We start from the raw sequence: 18705 nt of genomic DNA on the forward strand, positions 1-18705 counted from the left end.
GGCAATGACTGCAGCATCCTTGTGCACACTGAAGAAAACCTCAAGAACACACTGAATCTTTTTAGAGATGCCCACCAAATTTTGAGCCTCTCTCTGAACATCAGCCTGTCCCAGACCATGAATGTGGCCTTCCTTCCCAAATTACTATTGAAGGAAAAACCCTGGAGGTAGTCAAGTACTTCCCTTACCTCAGTAGCTGCCTCTCTCCGAGAGTGAGCATTGATGAGAAAATCCAGCATAGGATACTGGTCTGCGAGTACATCCTTTGGGAAATTGTTTTGGCATGTCTTTATTCATTGTGATCTCTGGAAAGGCACCAAGAGCTGAGTCTACAATGCAGTCATCATTCCTGCTCTCCTCTACAGATGTGAAACATAGGTGACCTGCTGTGGTCATCTCAAGAGCCTGGGGAGGTATCCCTAATGATGCTTGTAACAGGGCATACCTTATGGCACCAGTTACAACTAGGAGAATTACCTGATACTCGTCAGAGGGGGAAAAAAACTTACCTGTATCTGAGAAACAAATGAAAGGAACTAGCTACATATGTTGCTAGGATCCCAGGTGTTTTTGATTGCCTCCTGCTCAACTGGCAGCAGGAAACATATGGGAGTGGACCCAGCTCTTATTGGTGCCAGGAGGAAGAACCCGGAAGTTAAAACCCGAGTTAAGCCAGAGGGTCAGATGCCCATGAGAGGGGAAGCATACAAGAGTGACTGCTTGTGCATACCATACAGAGGTGTGGGAATTTACCCAGGAACCCAGGCTATTTGGGAAACTGATCTAATCAAGAGGAGAGAAAAACACTGCTTACCTCTGATGAGGAGTTGACATGGTAGTCTCTAGGTTGTAGTGAGAGCTGCAACTTGGTGACTGCAATCCATGTTGTTTACCCTACCTAAGCGAAAGAAAAAGAAGAAAAGGGATTGTCGGACTGAGTGACTCCTGGATACACATCCCCTTCCCTGGTGAGGCGCACTGGAGAAAGAGGGCCCAAGGGACTTAAGTAAAAGGCAACAGCGGGTCATAGCTCTCATACAGTGCTGACTGGTAAGCTGGGTACCCCAGAGATAAAATGAGGGCTGGTGACAAGGATTAATTGATGGAAACCAGGCACAGCTGGATGAGTCGCTGGTAACAGAGATTGATCGTGGGAAAATGCAAGTAAGTCCTAATCCTGGGCCAAGCTGAATTTAGGAAAGACAAGCAGAAGCAAATAGAGAAACTAATGTGAGTCTCTAGAGACTGAGTTTGAGGAAAGTTGATGAATCGAGATTGTTAAATAAGTGAATCTAGGGGAGGAAACTGGACTGCTTCCCATCACTGAATCCCATGTGTTATGTGAGTATGGCTGGAGAGATCACATAACAGAAACATCTGTGGTGTGGTGAGGACACGGTGCGGGGTGGAAGAGCCCTGAGACAAGGCCCAGAATCATTACCTGGTTATTAATCAAGTAGAAGATCTCACCTCCCAATACCTATTTTTCTTCCTTTGTTTTTCTTAACGTTAAAGGTGTGGTGGGCAAGTGAGGAAGGAGAGTATATGAGGAAGATGGGTAGTGACTGATCTATTACCAGCACCAGAGGGACTTCTACAAAGCTGTATGTAGCCTTTGTAGCACGAGCCATGGGTATGTTGCTGCCAGACTTGGCCATTTTCAAAGGTCCTATGGCTAAGTGGCAGGCCTGAAACCTGCCCTTGAGTGACATACTGTGGCAGAGTACTGGTAGTGCTTGACACTTTAAGAATTGGGCCAGAGAGGGGCAGGTGCCTGATTAAGGCAGCCATTTTAAGGCCCAGCTCCCTGAGCTCAGGGCAGCTCATGATCGGCCAGCAGAGAAAAAACACCTGTCTGCTGAGCTCTGCCAGGAACACCTTGAAGGTAAGGGTGAGGCTGTGGGGATGGCTTGGAGGTCTCATTGGTTCTGGGCATGACCTAAAACTGCACCCTGCTGGGGAGGAAGGCCTGGTGGGGTTGCTGGAGGCACAGCAGTCCCCATGTAAATGCCAGGGGTGAGCATCTCCCCAGTATAAGGCAGGTTGTGGTGCCTTAACCTCATCCCCCACCTTTGGGTGGATTATATAATGGAGGGAAGGCCAGGTAAGCTTCCTGAAGCACCTGAGCCTGCTGTGGTGAGTGATTCCACATGGCCAGGCGTGCTTTGCGAAGCACCTGAGCCAGGAATAGTGGGCCCCTGATCCCTGAAACCAGGCAAGCATCTTAGATTTGACCCAAGGGACCCAAATGGTCTACGTTGGGGCCATGACCCAGAGAGGGGTCAAAAGGGTCAGGGGCCCACTGCAGGGATGCCCACAGAGCAAAGAAGCTTGGGGCCCCAACTGGCCTGAGACATGGCCAGGGCCAAAGGGGGAGCCAAAGGTCCCAGAGAGGGGACCACTGCTAATGGGCAAAGGGAACAGCTGAGTTTAGCTGCCTGGGATGCCATCTGCAAGGCTTGGGCCACAGTGTAGGGGTGGAACAGAGCTGCAGATACCTCCCTAAACACCGGGGTTCAAAATGGGCAGGCTCACACCTAATTAACACCTCAGTATTATTACATTAAGGTGTGGCAGAAAGGTCAGGTGGGCGGCTGGCCCATGGACAGGAGGCAGGCTGGTGCTTGCATAAGGCATGCAAGCTTGCTCCTGTCACACATACCATAATGTAAGTGGACATACCAGATGCTGCAGCTGGCATGGACTTCTATAAACACAAGAAAAATACAGTATTGAACAGACTGAAATCCATTTAATCCCATAAATGAAGGTATCATTCAAGGCAAAATCAGAACTATTTTATATTACAAAATAAATCCTCATTTTTTTAAAAAAAATCTTTGTGCATGCTGGAAAGAGCTCAGAACATCTTAGGTAAAACATTCAACAATCTGAATTAAAAGGTCATTTAATTCGAGATAATTACAGTAGTGCGAAAGCTATAACTAATCTTTGTATTAAAAACCCCCCAAAAACAAAAACCCCAAAGAACTGAAGTAGTTTCCTCATTTTCAAGTTCCCTTATATTTAACCAACATGACAGTCTTTACAACATCCACAGTATCTCTTTCAGACTTTGTAGACTAGAAAATGGACAAAAGTTAAAATCTTTATTTTCTGAAGGTGATTATGTCTGCAGTGGACATAAGCCATTTAAATGTAGATGTTGAGCTCTATTTTTTAATTTAAAGAACATTTCTAATAAGCTAAAGTTAACTTTGAAAAAAATGTGTGAAATGTCTTTTTAAAATAAAACAATAGGTGCACAGCCCATTCTTTAACTAAAGAGCACCCATGCCATGTAAAAATTGTATGTTTTTGGTTGATAAAGTGTAAGACAGCAGGTCTAGATTATACTCAGTTTTTCTGAGTGTGCAGGACACAGAAGTCTTTTTTCCAACCATTCCACCAATGCAAATTAAAGTGTAAAAACTTTGCAGAGTTAGAATCACAGTAAGTGCTAACATGCCAGTATACAAAAGCAGAGAGAGTTAGTTTACCATGTCAGTCTCCCTGCAAGTCCTTTCATAGCACCTGACAGAGTGAGCTGTTGCTTATGCATCTCTGAATTAGTCTATAATCTACAACTCTACCCTGCCTTCATATACACATGTAGTACGGAGAGGTAGAAAAGGTAGGACCATAGCTTTGATCAGCCCATAATAATCAACAAAACTGGCAAGATACAAAGTGACTGTTTTCCTAGCAGTGCCTCCCAGTATTCCTCCTGTTGGCATGCACAGAGAGGGAAACAGATTTTGTAATGCCTCCCCAAACCTAGCTGCAATTTAATGCCAGAGTTTAGTCGTAATTTTTAAAATGGAATTGTTAAGGGAATCAAAATAACTAAAAAGTGTTACTAAATAATAACTGTTGTTTTTAGAGGGATCAAGGGAAACCAAAGTCACAGTAAACTTTTCTTAGTTATGACAGAGTACAATTATTCTGAGTATTTCATAGATTTCATAGATTTCATAGACATTAGGGCTGGAAGGGACCTCGGGAGATCATCGAGTCCAGCACAGCAATATATCCCTGGCATCCTAATTTACAAAAGAAAAATGGTCTCTGGAATAGTCATATCCCATGCTAGATGAAGAACAGCAACCTTATTGGTAACATGAGAAAACAAAAGCAACATCCTCAAATGGTACTTTAGTTCCTTGTGATAACTGTAAAGAGGTCAGTCTTATTTACATGTGGAATAAATATCTCCATAGCTACCTAATTTTAATACTTCTGCAATTAATAACCATTTGTGTAGTGTATAAACGTTATATATCAGCCACTTGTGATAAATCTGGCTGCAACATTTTGCTGACCCAATATACATGGAAATAATGTATATATTCCATTTGATATAGGTGGATACTGGAATTGGGCTGAAATATCTGTGTGTTACAAGCTCCTGGTTCTTCAAAGCCAGAACAATTCTGGACAATTACTTTGCCCCTAACCTCAAATGGCATCTCTGAAGTAACAGGCTCACCAAGGCTACAGGCCTTGCAATGGACACTGTGCCGATTGTAGGTGTTATACGGCCTTAGGCCCCTGCCAAGAGACTGTCATCCTACAAGTGGTGGCAGAGCGGACCTCAAGGAAAGATCGCCCTGTCTGCCTAGAGGGTGATCTTTTACCTCTCACCCACCACGACTTGATGCAGTAACTTCTTGGGAGGTAGTTCCCTGTAAGCGATTTTACTGGTCCCAATCCCTGTCTTCTTCCAAAAATAATCACCTTTGGAAAATAAACCTCCCTTTTACCCCACCCTTACCACTCCAGTCTTTGATGGAGTTGAATTTGGTCAAGGCCTGATGACAAGTGCCTCAAAAAGTCTCAGATTATAATATTGTAGATGAGTGATATCCTACAGCCAGGGTGACTGTACCTTCTGACAATATAAATGACGGAGAATTCTGCAGTTTTGTAATCTTTATCTTCAAGGCCTGACTGATCAGCCAAAACCTCACAGTGCCCTATTCCCCTTCTAGGACACAGCTTCGAATCTGATAATATATCTGCCCTGCTACCCTCTCACCCTGGGAACAGAGCATGCCACTGTGTCAGGGGGAACAGTCCTATTGCCTGGGCCCCTTCCTGGTTCACTCACCACCCAGGTTCTCCCTTGTGGCTCCCCCACAATCTGCCGCTGGCATGCCAACATCTTACAAGTTGAGGTTGTGGGTGCTTGGGGCATTCTGGCCAAAAACACTTCTGTGCCCTGCTTTAAAATCTGATTTAAATAGGGAATTGTGGAATAAGAAATCATCCTCAGACTGGGTTGTGGTAAGTATAGTGTGAATTGGGACTATGGATTCTTATTTCAGTACCTGGATTAGCTTTTGTGACTCCTTTGTTACTATTTCAGTCTGGCTTCCTTAATTGTGTGGAACAAAGTAATTAGAAGGTATGGTAGATTTTTTCCTACCCTGCTCGAGGGGCAGTCTGTCCTTCTCACCCATCACACCTTCATGTAAAATGATTATTTAGAATTGTGGGAAGTTGCCTGATCTTACTATGAAGATGATCAAGTGTCTATGGTCAAAGCCTTATAGACCAGTTGCGTGGCTCTGTTCCACCCTTACACCACACCCCAGGCCTCGCAGATGTCATCACTCTCTGTTGTTCTCTCTCTGTGTTCTCTGCCTCGCCCTGGGCTACCAAACCCCTCAGTCTCTCACTCAACTCCTCTCTGGGCTACCAGACCCCTAAGTCTGATTTGGGTCCTAATCTTTCCCAGCCCCTCGCTGGGCCTCTGGACCCTTCCAGTCATGCTCTTTGAACATGTAAAACCCACACTCTATAAATATATGGAATAGTATAGACGTGTGTGCTTGTGTGTCATTTCCTGCTCTACATCAGTCCAGGGGCTTATGTCAAACACAAAAATTATGTCTCTATGGAAAATGTCTGGAAACATTTTATTTCATAGAATCATAGAAGTAGGGTCAGAAGGGACCTTGTAGATCTTCAAGTCCGACCCCCTGCCTGGGCAGGAGAAAAACTGGGCTTAAAAGATTCCAGCCAGGTAGGCATCAAGCCTCTTCTTAAAGACCCCCAGAGTAGGAGCCAGGATCACTTACCTTGGAAGTTGGTTCCAGATCCTAGCTGCCCTGACTGTGAAATAGTTCTTAAGGATGTCTAATCTAAACGTACTCTCCAACAACCCATGGCCATTATTCCTTGTTATGCCAGGAGGCGCTAGGGGAAACAAGGTCTCTCCCAAACCCTTCTGGTCCCTCCTAGTGAGTTTATAGACAGTCACCAGGTCCCCCCTCAGCCTTCTCTTGTGAAGGCTGAACAGGTTCAGGTCCTGCAGTTTCTTATTGTGGGGTCTGTTCTGTTGGTATCATCAGCGAATTTAAACAAGTTGCATTTCACCCTGTTGTCCAAATCGCTGATGAAGAAATTGAACAGCTCAGGCCCAAGGACCAAGCCCTGGGGGACTCTGCTGCCCACTTCCCCCCAGGTTGAATATGACCCGTCCACCACCACCCTCTGAGTACGACCCTTGAGCCAATCTGCAATCTATCTGACTATGTAGGCATCAATGCCACAGTCGCCTAGTTTTTTAATGAGGATGGGGTGGGAGACGGTGTCAAAGGCCTTGCTGAAGTCCAGAAAGACTATGTCCACGGCGACACCTGCATCCATTGCTTTTGTGACCTGATCATAAAAGGCAATCAGGTTGGTCTGACATGACCTGCCCCTAATGAAACCATGCTGGTTTCCCTTAAGCATCATCCCTGAAGCTGGCCCATCGCAGATGTGCTCCATGATGATCTTCTCAAAGAGTTTCCCTAGGATTGAGGTAATACTGACGGGCCTGGGTCCTCCCTCCTCCCTTTTTTAAAGATGGGGCCATGTTGGCTATCTTCCAATCATCTGGCACCTGGCCCAAGCACCATGAGCACTCATAAAGCCATGCCAATAACCCCTGCTAGCTCCCTCAACACCCCAGGGTGGAGAGCATCTGGACCTGCTGATTTGAATACGTCCAGCCCCTCCAGAAGCTCTCTAACCTGGTCCTCCCCAACTTGAGGTCTGGAGGTGTTCCCCTCAAGTCCGTCTTGCATCACGGTGGGGAAGTCCCAGTCCCTGTACAAGACAACGGAGGTGAAGAATTGGTTAAAGAGGTCTGTGTTCTCCTCTGGCACAACCACCAGATTGCCCAGGGTATCATGCAGGGGCCCCACATTTCCTGGTGCTTCTTCATCCTCCCTATATATTTGAAAAAGGACTTTTTATTATCTTTGATTTTGGACGCAAGTCCTAGCTCTATGTCCACCTTAGCCTTCCTGACAGATCCCCTACAGGCCCAAGCAGAGGAGGTAGACTCCTCTTTGGTGATAGCACCCCCCTTCCACCAGTTGTACACTGCCTTTTTGGCAATCAGGCATTCCTGGACACCCTTATGAGCCAGGGGGGCTTTCAGGCACTCTTGCCCCGCTTGCTTCTTGTTGGGATGGTCACCCCTTGGGCCCTGAGTATCATCTCCTTAAGGAATGACCACTCATCTTGAGCACCCCTGCTTTTGAGAACCCCAGCACCTCTCCCACTAACCTCCTCAAGTCGTTGAAGTTGGCCCTCTTGAAGTCCAGGGCTACCGCCTTGCTGCAGGCCCTTGACACCCTGTGCTAGATAGTGAATTCCAGCAAGTGATGATCACTATCACCCACGTGGTCAAGAATCTGGAGGCCCCTTACCACATCATCACCTGTGGCCAGGACCAGGTCCAACAGGACATGTCCTCTGGTGGGACTGTGCACCTCCTGGATTAAGTGGACGTCCTGTATCTCGGCCAGGAATGTACTGGAACAGTCCAACCTGGCTGACTGTTCCTCCCAGCAGATGTCTGAGTAATTTTAAATCACCCATGACAACTACATCCCTTGCCTTAAGTGCCTCTGGAAGCTGGCCCAAAAATTCCCAGTCCAGCTCCTCACCTTGGTTGTGGGGGGTCTGTAGTAGACCCCCACTGTTAAACCCCTCTCCCCACGGCCCCCTTGTATCTTGACCCAGAGTACTTCAGCTTGCCCCTCCTCTGACCCCATTCTGCTGGCAGAGGATGTGTATTGTTCCTTGACATAGAGCACCACACCCCCACCTTTCCTTCCTTCTCTATCCAACCTGTAAAGCCTATAGCCTCTAATGCTACCTGCCCAGTCGTGGGATGAATCCCACCATGTTTCTGTAAGCCCTATTATGTCTGGGTTTGAACTGGCTATTCTGAGGGTGAGTTCCTCCTGTTTGTTCTACGAGCATTGGTATATAGGCATTTAAGGCCTTGCCTCGCTGCATGTGCCACCCCCCGATTTGGGAGACTGTCTGGACCCTTGTTTCTCACCTGGGCACTCCTTGCATTTGTTACCTGTCTTGCTCAGGTGGTGTCTCCTCATCTTCCTGCGGACCCCACCCCTGGCGAGGCTAGTTTAAAGCTCGCAATACGAGATCAGCCAACCTGGAAGAGATGACACACTTGCCTTTAGGAGAGAGGTGATGCCCATCCCCCCCCAGCAAGTCCCTCACCCGAAAGCATGGGTCATTACCTAGGAACCAAAGGCCTGCCTGGTGGCACCAACTGCGTAAGCACCGGTTGACCTCGCTAATGCAGGCCTCGTGTCGCTGTCCCTGCCTACTCACCAAAAGAAGAGAGGAGAATACCACCTGCACCCGCATCTCCTTAAGCTTCTCCCCCAGAGCCTCGAATTCCTTCATAATGAGGTCAGGGTTACCCCTGGCCATGTCATTCATCCCCACGTGGATGACAACCATGGGGTACTGGTCTGCAGGTCAGATGTAGGCCGGGATCCTCTCCAGGATGTCCCTAACCCAAGCCCCAGCATGAAGCAGACCTCTTGCGCCATGGGGTCAGGCCAGCAGATGGGACCTTCCAGTCTTCATAGGATGGAGTCTCTGATGATGAGAACCCAGCGTTTCTTCCTGCTGGTGTTCGCTCTCTGCCCATTCCTTGTCATGTGGGGAGTGGCATCGTCCCTGCTGGAGGCAATTTCTCTGTCTTTCTCTGTCACAGCTGCCAAGGCATCAAACCTCTTCCCCAGGTGAACCTGGGGAGCTTCCAGCACTCTAGGCCTAGCAGCTCTGGACTTGGACATCTTCTGCCACTCCTGCGTTGGATGCGTCTCCTGTGGGGGCTGTACAGTGGGTGACCAGGCCTACAGAGAACAGAGATAGGCATCAATTTCATCCTCTGCATCCCTGATCCCCCTCAGCCTGCTCACCTCAGCCTGGAGCTCCCTCACCTGCTCCTCCAGAGCCCTAAGTTGTGCACAGGAGGGACGGGCAAGGGCACCACCAGGCCTCACCCCCCCAGGACCCCACCGAGCCCCCCCCCCACAGACGGGGGGCAAGGGGCCGCCCACCCTGCCATGAGCTCCGTCTGGGTGGAGGCCTCAGAAGAGTCCATGGCAGGCTGCAGCGCCAGGGCAGGGCCCCTGGCAGCCTGCTCCACATCTGCACCATGTCTGCAGAGCTGCGCCTGCTCCTTTTGGTCGCTGGAGGTGCCGCTCTGGGCAGCTACCTCGTGCCTGCCTTACGCAAACACCAGCACAAACACTGGCGCGCCCTTACAGAGAGCGTCTGTTTGCACGTGCTATTCACACATGGCTTGGGACCACGGCTCCCTGTCAGGCAAGCTAAGAGGGCTCCAAAGGGCTTCCCCTCCGAATCCGCCTCAGCTGTGCTGTACCCTCTGCTGCACTTACCTTAGGGGGAATCAGCTGTTGCTGCCCCTGCCGCTGTCTCCTCCGCTGCTGCTGCCTCCGCCGGTGAGGTAAGGGGGTACACGTGTGTGTGTGGCACACGTGCTCCCTGCTCCCTCAGCTCCTGCTCCCCAACTGCCGGGGGAATTTCAAACCACGGGCTTTGTAAAGCCCACGGTTTGAAATTCCCACGGTTGACCCTTTTTTTTCTAAATTAAGATTAGGTTTCATGGCAAGCTGGACCATGAAGGATGTAAAGAAGTTCAGTCTTCCAAAACAAGTAAATCAAACTGTGATAGCTGGAGGTGCACAAATATATAAGCGTGATATGTGAACTGTGATTTGGTTTTCCCAAGTAAAGAAAAAACTCTCACTTAGAATTTCTCACTTTAATTGTTAGCAAAGTGTGAAACAATTAAACTGTATTATAGCCTTCACCAAACTACTTTTGTTTAAAATGGAGAAGTCATCAACCCTCTAAACCAGTGGTGTTCAACCTCCAACCTGTGGGCCAGATCCAGCCCATTGAGCCATGTCATCTGGCGCAGAGGGCTGGAGAGGGAGTGGTGACAACATTCATTGCCACTCTCCTGTTGCCAAATTTCTGGAGCCCTGGGGAGCTGTGTAGGCTGGGTAAAATGGCCTTGTCCCGGTGCACAGGGTTACTCCATGGCCAGATTCAGATGTGTGGAGTCAGGCTGGCATGTGGCCACATCCAGATGCACGTGCTTGGGCCGGCACACAGCCAGGTGGGGAAACATAGGATCAGGCGAGCACACAGCTGTATCTGGGCATGTGGGATCAGGCAGCATGTGGTGACATCAGACTGGCACAAAGTCTTTTGGGCTGGTGCATAGGTGGGTCTGTGTGTGAAGGTTTGGGCCATCATGTGAGTGGATCTGGGTGCATGGGGTCAGCCTGGTATGTGGCTGGATCTGGCACACATGGACCAACCTCACCTGACAGCCCCATGTGGCATCCAGTCCACAAACTGTTTGGCATCACATCTCTAAACTGTCAGCAGCTAAAGTGTTAATAACCATTAGCTTCTGCTAATCCATTTAAAAAAACAGAATATATTTTGGAGTGGAAGGTTTTGTTTCAAAGCCCTCATGAAGACACTCTACAGTGTACACTTGATTCAAGTGGCAATTGAAGTATTCTTGAAATTAAACCCAAAGGGTTTAATTCACAAAATGATATCAATAACAAACAGAACCAGACAGACCAATAACAGTCCAGATGGGGGTGAGAGCCTATTCCTGTCAGGGAAGACCCATCAAAGGGGAAGATTATTTAGGCTTTGGACAGTTCCAGTGCTCCAAATATCTGGAGCAAGCAGATGCTCCATTCCCCTTGATGGAAAGCAGCAGAGTCACCTCAAAAGGTGAGCTCTCCAGCCAGGGAGTGATGGGGAGCTGCTCCTTTGCTCCCTCTGCTCTCATGGCAGAGGCTGTCTCCTGCGGATGCTTGCAACCCCAGCTGCTGCCCTGAGACCATGATCAGTCTATGATTGGTTTTTAGGGCAACAGCTGGGGCTGTCGCAGCTGCCTGCAGTGGGGAAGAAACATGCTGTCCGCCCCCCCACAACACCCCCTTACCCCCATAGGTAAACTCACTTTTCATCAGGGACTGTGGCAGTGTGAAGAGCTGCCATATCCCCTGTGGGAAGAGCAACTGTTCCTGGGATTTCTGTGAGGCAGGGAGCAGCTGTGGTTGTTACCCCTGCCTCACATGCACTTGGGTTGTTCTTCTTGCCCCCACCAGCTCCAGGCAGTCCCAACATCTCCTAAATAGTACTGGGACCCCACTGGGACTGCCTGATACTGTTCCAATGGCAGCATGGTTTCCTGCTGCTGCTTGAACAGTACCAGGGCTCCCTGGGCAGGAGTACATGCTGGGGTTGCTCAGGCACACAGCAGCAGGGTCCCTACAGGCCTGTCTCTCAGCTCACCACCCAGTGTGCTGTCAGGGATCCAGTCTTTCCCTCTCTCCATTCTCCCTGGCATGAGAAAGGGAGAACAGAGGACTGTGGGATAATGGGAGTCTTAGGGAACCCAAGAGATTCAAACAAATAGTATAGGTGATGCTAGAATACTTCACTGGAGAAACTTTTGATTGGAACTGTGCTAACACTTTTCCAGGGGAAAAACCTGGTTTTCTTCTGCAAAAAGCCTATTTAATCCATACACGTTACTTTTTTATGCCAGAAAAAGGTGTCTTCCTAGTACAAAAGTAATGCCTGTTCATAAATTTTTCCCAAAATTGTCTCCTTTTCCCAAAAGTTACACAATGCTCTTGGCCTTGCAAGCTGATAGTGAGATTTGGAACTCCCTAGATGTGCCACAGCCTTAGGTTGAACCATCTACAGTGCGTGCATATGTGGTGGTACCTACATCATGCTACCAAAAACTATTTATGTACTAGTGCTGAAGGCAAGGTAGAAATGCACCTTATCAACTAACTGAGCCATAGGTCACTTCATTAGATGCTATGAAAGGATCAATGTTGGTAACCACAGAACTCTAGGGTACCCATGACATGGCACAAGTACAGGAATTAACCCTGGGAGGTAAACTTAAAATGGGTAGGCCTTTTTTTCCTGGAGTTTTTGTGGCTACAGTAGAAATTTTACAAGAATGTCAATAAAGTGGAGATGTTGCATTTAGATCCTGAGAACTTGAGAGAGGAGAGCACAGTTTCTTCTCAACCTCAGTAGTACCACATTACACGATGATACCAGTGTAGGAAGAGGGATGGATTCCTCTGACCAAAAAGGTGAAGAGCCAGGTTTGGAATTGGAGAGATATTGTTTGAGGTTCAGGGGCCAAAGTAGTTGTTCAGAATTGTTCTGGTTTTGAAGGGCCAGTAGCTTGTAATACACATGCCTATTCCAATACCTGCATGAAAACTTTGGGGGTTTAGATTTTTGTTTCACTGGAGCATTGCTTAATGTTAGAGGAGACCTTAGTTTTGGCCTGGAGATTACAGAGGATTGCCAGTGGAAGTAGATTACCTACTCATGGGGAAACTGAGGAAGCAGCCATGTATGATGATGGAAGGGTAAGCCAGCTTTCTATGACAATTTGCCATCTAACAAATTATGAGTGATGCAAGATATAGGAAATCGCCCCCAATAACAACCAGAATTTAAAACAATATATGGCATAGGCCTTGTCTACACTAGAAAAGTATTGTTAGTAGAGAACTTTATGTGTACTAGCACAGATGCAGTTTCTGCTGGCATAAAGTGCTTTTGCTAATCTCACCAGTTTTCTGAATCAAAAGTTATACCAATACAATCAGTTTTTTTCCTGGAGTTTTTGTGGCAATAATAGACATTTTATAAAAATGTAATTAAAAATAATTTCTAACTGACATTACCAGCAAGAATACTAAGCATAGTCTTGGCCCAACCAAACCGGAGAAGGCCCATTTCTGCTCTGCTTCTGTTACAAATGATAATTGGAAAAAAAATATTTTCATGTATGGAATAGCTGATGGAAAGAATGTAAGGTATAGTCAGAAATAAGAGGGTGTAAACAAGAAGGAATGACAGTACTGAAAAGTATATATACAAATGAATTATGAATTGCCATATTCTCACATTAGTTTCTCCATTGTTTCTATTTCCTGCAAAATAAGTTACCATAGTTGTCTAGCAAATTGTATGAGGATGCTCGGACATACTATATAATTACACTGTGGTCAGCTGCAAAACTTAAAATCTAAAACATTTGCTTTTTTGGTTCGGTTAATTGGTTTGCTCTCCTTACATTCCCTCCCCACCCTTTGGTATTCCCCTATCTTCTGTACTTTATCTCATATTTCCTAAAGTTGTACCTTGTTTATGTAACCTGTCTCTTAAACCATTTCCTTCTAACTGTAAATTGCTACTTTTTTCAATAATCTTTTAATATATTCCCTACCTCAAGCAAAATGGAACATCGTTCTTTTGTTCTCAGCTACACTCGTATAATGTGGAATAGGGAGATGTGGTATTTATTCATATATTACCATTCTGCACTGTCTTTCCAGCATCAGAAAGGCATGATTTTCAATGACATTTCTTTCAGAGATGGAAAATAAGTCACAGATAGAAAATGAAATTGTCTGGGAAGTATAGTACTATGAAGGGTATATAAAGTTGGGCAATAAATCAACATTAGTGAATAGGGATGTGTGTGTTTAACAGTATTTAAGTATTCGTTTACTACCTTATTTAATTTGCATTATTACTTGAAGCAGCTGTTATTGGGTAATAGAAGGCTTTCAGACTAATGTCCTCAGGGTTTAGGAAAAAATAGTGCTTTTTGCAAGACATCTGGAGACTGCAGCTCATGTAAGAAGTTGTACCTCCATCCTCTTCTGAAAATTATGCGAAAAACGTAAGGTAATAGAACACTTAGGAACCCAGTGTAATAGGGCATTAACTACAAAATTCAAGGTCTTTGACTTGTACTTGACAGTATGAGTGGCAGGATGGTATTTTTACATTTTTCATATAACAACATTGTATAATGTTTAAGATTGGAAAATGTGGCAAAAAGTGTTCTTCTCATTCTGTTCTGCACCCAACATATCTTTTGTATTGACTCTTCCTGAGATGAGTAAGCAAGCAGGTCAGTGTCAGTATTCTTCCAGGTTTCAATTTGTCTACAACAGGAGGAGGCAGCTTTTCTAGCTGTGGGCCAGAATTACCCAGGACAAGGGAGGACTCCAGGACTTCCCATTCTGTCCAGTCAGGGGCATGGACCAAGGTGGTCAAGGGCCCTAAGACCTTTCGCACCAAGGCCCCTGCCGCGCCGGAGCTTAGCAACAGGTACGCACCTCTTGCTGCTCCAGCAGAGCCTGCTGAGTTGCCAACTCCTGCAGGCAACACAGGCTCAACTGCAGCTTCTGCCCCCACTCTCCTCAAGACAAAACGTAAAGTGTTTGTTGTGGGAGAGTCCATCCTGAGGGGTACTGAGGGGGTAATCTGCCGCCCTGACCCCTTAGCCCAGGAAGTCTGCTGCTTCCCAGGGGCCCGCATCTGAGACATTGTGGAGAAGATTCCTAAGTTCCTCCAGCCCACTGACCACTACCCTATGCTCCTCATCCATGTGGGCACCAGTAACATGGCTTGGAGCACTGCCAGCTGGGTCATGAGGCACTACAGGGATTTGGGAGCAGGGCTAAAGGGTCTAGGGGCACAAGTGAAGTTTTCAGCGATCCTCTCAGTCTCAGGGTATGAGCTGAGGAGGGAGAGGAGGATCCATGTAGTTAATCAAAGACTGTGGTGCTGGTGTCATCAGGAAGGCTTTGGCTTCCATGACCACAGCCCACTCTTTGGCAAGAGAGGCAGCAAGCTGCTGGGAAGAGATGGCCTCCACCTCTCTCCCCTGGGGAAGAGGCTCTTCTCAGCCAGACTGGCTGACCTGCTCCACTGGGCTTTAAACTAAGCCCGCTGGGGGACGGGGGGACTACTGCCACTGCTGGCCTGCTGAATAACCATTGCAAAGCCAGCAGGCCAAGGCACTTAAGGGAGCCCACCCCTGCCCCAGCCCTGGCACAATCTGTGGGCAAGGCAAGAGCCCCCAAGGGGACACTTGCCTGCCTGTACACAAATGCCAGGAGCTTGGGGAATAAGCAGGAGGAACTCATCCTCCTGCTCAGTGCAAATAATGATGACATCATAGGGATAATGGAGACCTGGTGCGACTCCACCCATGACTGGACCACAGGTATAGAAGGCTATACCCTGTACAGGAGGGATCGAGTAGATAAAAGGGGCAGGGGTGTAGCTGTCTATATTATGGAAAGCTACGTGTCCCTGCAAGCTGATGTTGGCAACCAGGGTGGATGACTGGAGACCCTCTAGGTTAAAATCCGTGGGTAACATGGAACAGGGGACACAACGGTGGGAGTCTACTACAGATCTTCCACCCAAAGTCAAGAGCTTGACAAGGAGTTTGCCTAGGAACTGGCTGAGGCTACATGCTCCAGGACCATGGTAGTCATGGGTAACTTCAATTACCCGGACATCTCATGGGAGGATCACTCAGCAAAATCCAAGCGGTCACAAAGCTTCCTATCGTGCGTGGATGACTTCTACCTGACTCAAGAAGTCTATGGGCCAATGAGAGGTAAAGCGCTGCTTGACCTGGTACTGGCTACTGGGGATGACCTAATCAGTGACCTAGTGATCGATGGGAAGCTGGGTGACAGCGACCATGAGCTGATTACCTTCACCATCTGCTGTAAAGCTGGCAAGTCAGTCAGCAACACGGAAGTCCTTGACTTCAGGAAAGCTGACTTTGACAAGCTCAGGAGGCTTGTCAGTGAGGCCCTAAGGGACCACAACCCCAGGGGGAGGGGAGTTCAGGAAGAGTGGTTGATCCTCAAGGAGCGATCCTCACTGCACAAGCTAATTCTATTCCATCTCGGAGGAAAGGCAGCAAGAGGGCACAGCAGCTCCCCTGGCTCTCCTGGGATCTAGCAGATTTCCTGCGGCTACAAAGAAAGGCCTACAAAGGCTGGAGGATGGAAGGAGGAGGAATATTCTGCATTGGTCCAGTCTTGCAGGGAGCAAACCAGGAAAGCCAAGGCTGCAACTGAATTCCAACTAGCTTCAAGCATCAAGGACAATAAAAAGTTCTTTTTCAGATATGTGGGGAGCCAGAGGAAAAGCAAAGCCAACACTGGACCCCTGCTGGACCAGATGTGACAGCTGACAACTGATGCCCAGGAAAAAGCCAACCTATTAAATGGGTACTTTGCGTTGATCTTTCATCAGTCCCAGGGGACGCCCATGCCCACCACGGGACAGGGAGTTCCAGGTGAGGGAGATCCCCTGCCCTCCATTAATGCTGACCTCATGAAGGAACACCTTGAGAGGCTGGATACCTTCAAGTCAGCCGGCCCTGACAATCTATGTTCCAGGGTACTCAAGGAGCTGGCAAGCATCATAGCCCAGCCTCTGGCATGGATCTTTGAAAACTCCTGGCACTCTGGTGTAGTGCCTGAAGACTGGAAGAAAGCCAATGTGATGCCGATCTCCAGGAAAGGGAGGAAAGTGGATCCAGCTAACTATAGGCCCATCAACCTGATTTCTGTCACGGGGAAGGTCTTAGAAACGTTTATTAAAGAGGCCATCCTTAATGGACTGGCTGATGCCAACATCCTGAGGGACAGCCAGCAGGGGTTTGTTGCGGGTAGGTCTTGCTTGACCAATCTCATTTCCTTCTATGACCAGGTGACCTATCACCTGGACAAGGGAGAAGAGATTGATGTCATATATCTTGACTTCAAAAAAGCCTTTGATCTGGTATCCCATGATCACCTCTTGGCAAAACTGGCCAATTGTGGCCTTGGGTCCACCATGATCCGCTGGCTGGGAAACTGGTTCCGTGGTCAGACCCAGAGGGTAGTAATTGATGGAAGTCAATTGTCATGGTGCCCTGTGACTAGTGGGGTCCCCCAAGGCTCTGTCTTTGGACCCATATTGTTCAACATCTTCCTTAATGGTGTGGACAGTGGAGTCAGAAGCAGACTGGCCAAGTTCACCGATGACACCAAACTCTGGGGCAAAGCATCCACACCTGAAGACAGGAGGGTGATCCAGGCTGACCTGGACAGGCTCAGCAAATGGGCAGACAAAAACCTGATGGTGTTTTACACTGAAAAATGCAAGGTTCTCCACCTTGGGAGGCAAAACCTGCAGCACCCTTATAGGCTCAGCAATGCTGGCTAGCACAATGGAAGAAAGAGACTTGGGGGTCATCATTGACCACAAGATGAACATGAACCTGCAATGCGATGCTGTGGCTAGTAAAGCGACCAAAACACTTGCTTGAATCCATAGATGCTTCTCAAGCAAATCCCGGGACGTCATTCTCCCTGTGTACTCGGCCTTGGTGAGACCACAGCTGGAGTACTGCATCCAGTTTTGGGCTCCACAATTCGAAAAGGATGTGGAGAAGCTTGAGAGAGTCCAGAGAAGAGCCACATGCAGGAAAACAGACCTTACGATGACAGGCTGAGAGCCATGGGGCTGGAAAAGCACAGGCTCAGGGGTGATCTGATGGCCATCTATAAGTTTATCAAGGTTGACCACCAGTATCTGGGGGAATGTTTGTTCACTAGAGCGCCCCAAGGGATCACTAGGTTGAATGGTTATAAACTACTGCAAGACCGTTTCAGGCTGGACATAAGGAAGAATTTCTTTACTGTCCGAGCCCCCAAGGTCTGGAATAGCCTGCCATCGGAGGTGGTTCAAGCACCTACACTGAACACCTTCAAGTGTAAATTGGTTGCTTATCTTTCTGGGATCCTATGATCCCAGCTGACTTCCTGCTCTCTGGGCAGGGGGGCTGGTCTCGATGATCTTCTGAGGTCCCTTCCAGCCCTAATGACTATGAAATCTATGAAATCTATGAAACCTCCAGCTAGGCAGGTGAGTGGGTACTGAGACCTAGCCACCACTTCCACTTGTCTGCAGTGGCACATCTCCCTGCAGCAACATGGAGAGGTTGCCCACAGATAAAGCCCTTCCACTGTTGAGTGCAGCTAAAGCTCTGCGTCTGCAGGCTGGAGCCATTGTTTTCATAGAAAGTATCTGGCCCTGGTATACAATATAATTTTACAGAGAGATTGTGGGTTTGAGGAAATGGATTCTGTATTATTCAGATACATTATTTGTATGCTTATGTTATTTCCACACTATAAAACCAGGACCACTTTGACATTTATTTAAATGATAGCAATTTTAATTGTACTGGTAGAGCAAAATTAATTTTAAATAAAGATTATTTGACATTTTTGAGAATGGATCATTATAATTGTTTAATTATGTTGTTAAATAAAAATACTTGCCCAGGTATACAGAAAATTTTACTTAAATAGGTAACATTGTTATGGTTCTTGATTTATATATGTATATGATGAGCTAAGACAAAAAAAATGCATTTCTCCACTTATACATATCTTTTTAGTAAATAAATCA

Source organism: Crocodylus siamensis, chromosome 8 (assembly GCF_052110815.1).
Source record: "Crocodylus siamensis isolate JL-2025a chromosome 8, ASM5211081v1, whole genome shotgun sequence".
Taxonomy (NCBI): Eukaryota; Metazoa; Chordata; order Crocodylia; family Crocodylidae; genus Crocodylus; species Crocodylus siamensis.